This window comes from Onychostoma macrolepis, unplaced genomic scaffold (genome assembly GCF_012432095.1).
Source record: "Onychostoma macrolepis isolate SWU-2019 unplaced genomic scaffold, ASM1243209v1 Scaffold258, whole genome shotgun sequence".
NCBI classification, from domain to species: Eukaryota; Metazoa; Chordata; class Actinopteri; order Cypriniformes; family Cyprinidae; genus Onychostoma; species Onychostoma macrolepis.
In genome coordinates this window covers 3,577-6,923 of record NW_026704773.1, presented here as the reverse complement: position 1 = coordinate 6,923, position 3,347 = coordinate 3,577, and the positions used below count along the sequence as shown (strand labels likewise).

Below are 3,347 nucleotides of genomic sequence, written 5' to 3'. Positions count from 1 at the left end.
ATTGTGTATTTTTGCTGTTGGAAATGCTTAAGTAAGAAACCGGTGAGTATTACAATACTTATTGTGGAAAAATCATCTTTAAAAGATGCAAAATATATACTTCCTTCTAATTCGCCAAAGAAATTATGTGTTTAATTGAGTATGTTATTGTTCAAACAGGCAACAGGAAGAAGCGCAAGATACTATACCACTGAGAACTCAGATCTATGAGATCTGTAAATGTTATTTGAGTTTCCTGTATGTGGTTTCATTCAGAAATAATAGATCACTGCTCTTGTAAGTTTAAAGTGAAGAACCGTGGCACTAATAAATTTTATATTATTATTATTCACATTTACTCTCTATTAGATTTGCTGATGATTTCTCGTGTTTGTTATTCACTACAAATTCACATGTAGAAACTCCAGCACAGGATCTAATTTTACACAAAATGAAAGCATGAAGACATTCGTATAGCTGAGATCAGTGGAGATCTCAGTGATATCTGTACAGATGTTCAGTGTAATAAAGGCACTGAGAGATTCAGAGACAGACTGAAGCTGGATCATCAGACTGGATCTCTGACCATCATGAACATCAGAACCACAGACTCTGGACTTTATGAACTACAGATCATAAACAGAAACAACAGCAACAGTACAAAGTTATTTAGTATCATTGTCAGTTACTGAGGAAAAAGCAGGTTATACATTTAAATCATATTATAATTTTTTGTTAATATTTACAATTTTGCATTATATAATACCTCCTTTCAGCAGTTTTTGGTTTGTGTTATAGATGTTCCTGCTGGAATAAAGAGAAGGTCTGTGAATGAGGGAGAATCTGTCACTTTATCTACTAGTGTGATAAAAAACCCAAATGATGTGATGATGTGGTATTTTAATGACACTCTTATCGCTGAAATCACTGGATATCAAAGTAAGATCTGTACAGATGATCAGTGTGATGAGAGATTCAGAGACAGACTGAAGGTGAACTATATGACTGGATCCCTGATCATCACAAACACCAGAACCACAGACTCTGGAGATTTTTATTTACATATGAGCAGCAGGACCGTCAGGATCAGCATCATTAGGAGTTTCAGTGTTACTGTCACTGGTGAGTGTCATTTAAACATACAGGGATCTTCCCCATGAACATTTCGAAAACAAATCAATAAATGTTTTTATTTCATTTAATGTTATATATACTGTACATGACATGAATATCAATATCACAGTTTTCACAGCAGAATGTTTACTAATGTTACTGATGTGCAAAAGCAATAAAGCCAGTTTCTCCATGCTGCTGTTTGTTGTTGAGCTCATTGTGTTGTGGTGCTGTTTTAACTGCTATACTTAAAACTTAACTTTATCAGTTACAGCAATATCCCACAACTCTTGACCAATGTAGAAAATATCAAAGATATCAGTAAAACACTTGCTCTTCACTAATAATGACTGTGTGTTTTAACTGTTTCAGATCCAGGTCTGTCTTTCTTTGCTTTATTTGGAATATGTGGTGTTGTTATGGGGGCAGCTGTCATTGTGTATTTTTGCTGTTGGAAATGCTTAAGTAAGAAACCGGTGAGTATTACAATACTTATTGTGGAAAAATCATCTTTAAAAGATGCAAAAATATATACTTCCTTCTAATTCGCCAAAGAAATTATGTGTTTAATTGAGTATGTTATTGTTCAAACAGGCAACAGGAAGAAGCGCAAGATACTATACCACTGAGAACTCAGATCTATGAGATCTGTAAATGTTATTTGAGTTTCCTGTATGTGGTTTCATTCAGAAATAATAGATCACTGCTCTTGTAAGTTTAAAGTGAAGAACCGTGGCACTAATAAATTTTATATTATTATTATTAAATATACAATTATTTATTAATAAGGGGCATTATGATGGTGCTTTAGGATAAGGTAGTAACAAATGTGAGAACAGTTTTCCTAGGGATTGTCCATTATTATGATCACCACAGAAGCAGAATTCATGGGTGAGGCCATGCCACAACAATAACAACACAAATAACTCCCAAATAAATCAAGTGTTTTATTAGGAGATCAAGTGAGAGTATATGTATTGTCTTAAAGCTTCAGTAAGTGATTTATGAGAAATGCCAATGATATTTGAAATCAAAACCAAAACAAACAAACCCTTCCCCTCATTGATCTGCCCCCAAAATGTGAGAATGGATGCCTCTTTATCATCGCTGAAGCGAAGCAAAATAATGCTTTGCAAAACATAAGCGATGACAACGAACGTACGACAAGAGATAACAAAAACTAACATACAGCACACAAGAGCATCAGTAAGAGTTGGTTGTTAGTCACCATACTGCATGCCAGATCCAGACAAACAGTGAAAACTCAAACTGTTCTGTTACTTTAGCTATTTCAACAACATCATATCAATTTCTCTGTCATTCTCGTGGAGAGTTCTAAATCTCAGCAACATGAAAAGTGAATATTTGTTTCTCAATGCTGATTTCAGCTATGAGTTTCCAGCTCCATATTTCCATATTATGTCTTCATCTTAATATATTTCAGTAACATCAGTGTTTAGAGTAACAAAATCTCTCTTCATCACACTGACTGTATTTCATTTGTCTCAACACCAAACACACCTGATGAACAAATTAAGACTTCTGTTGATTTACAAATCCTGAAATAAGCTGTAGTTTGAAATTATACGTTCACTATTCAATTTTTGAATTTATTTTACTTTTGTTGTTCTTTATGATTCCTGCAGAATTGTTTTAATAATTTTTAGAGATTGTTTAAGAGATTATTTGTATATGTCCAGTAATAATCATTAAAATAAATATTTAAAACCTCAAGAAAACCATTTTGAGCCTCTTTCTGACAATCTGAGCCTGAGTCATTTTCTTTAACATTTTAATACATTTTGATGACATTTCCAGGGCTGTAAATCACAATTTCTGAATTCTCTGTCAAACAGAGACCGGACTGCAAAGCAGATCACACAGTATTTTCTCAGTAACACTGTTCTAAAAAATGTACCCATGCTTTTGTAAGTTACCTGTCAGACGGCACCAGCAGAACAGAACAAGCATGTGAAATAGTACTGTCAGGATTTACTAAAGACGCGCAGTGACAAATTAGCGTGGACACAGTTAGGCTATTTTTGCGTCTGACCTTATTGAATATTCATTTGTAGGAGTCAGGGGTGTTGGACAGGGTGTAATAGTAGAACAGAGTAACAGGGGCCCTGCTTAGTAAAACTGGCCCTATGTGTGCAGTGAAATGCTTTTTACAACCCTCTGTTACATAGAAATAAAAATGGTAAAAGAAAAAAGTTAAAGAATGAAACTAGAATATAGCATTTGAAGACGTTAAT

The 3,347-nt window shown here is 34.1% G+C and overlaps 1 long non-coding RNA gene across 1 annotated transcript; it reads left to right on the top strand.

Moving 5' to 3' along the window:
- Nucleotides 1-1,053: 1,053 nt before the first annotated feature.
- On the top strand, nucleotides 1,054-2,730 carry LOC131535431 (uncharacterized). Its single transcript, XR_009269602.1, has 3 exons — nucleotides 1,054-1,101; nucleotides 1,465-1,568; nucleotides 1,687-2,730. It is a non-coding gene; the product is annotated as an uncharacterized LOC131535431 (long non-coding RNA).
- Nucleotides 2,731-3,347: the final 617 nt, after the last annotated feature.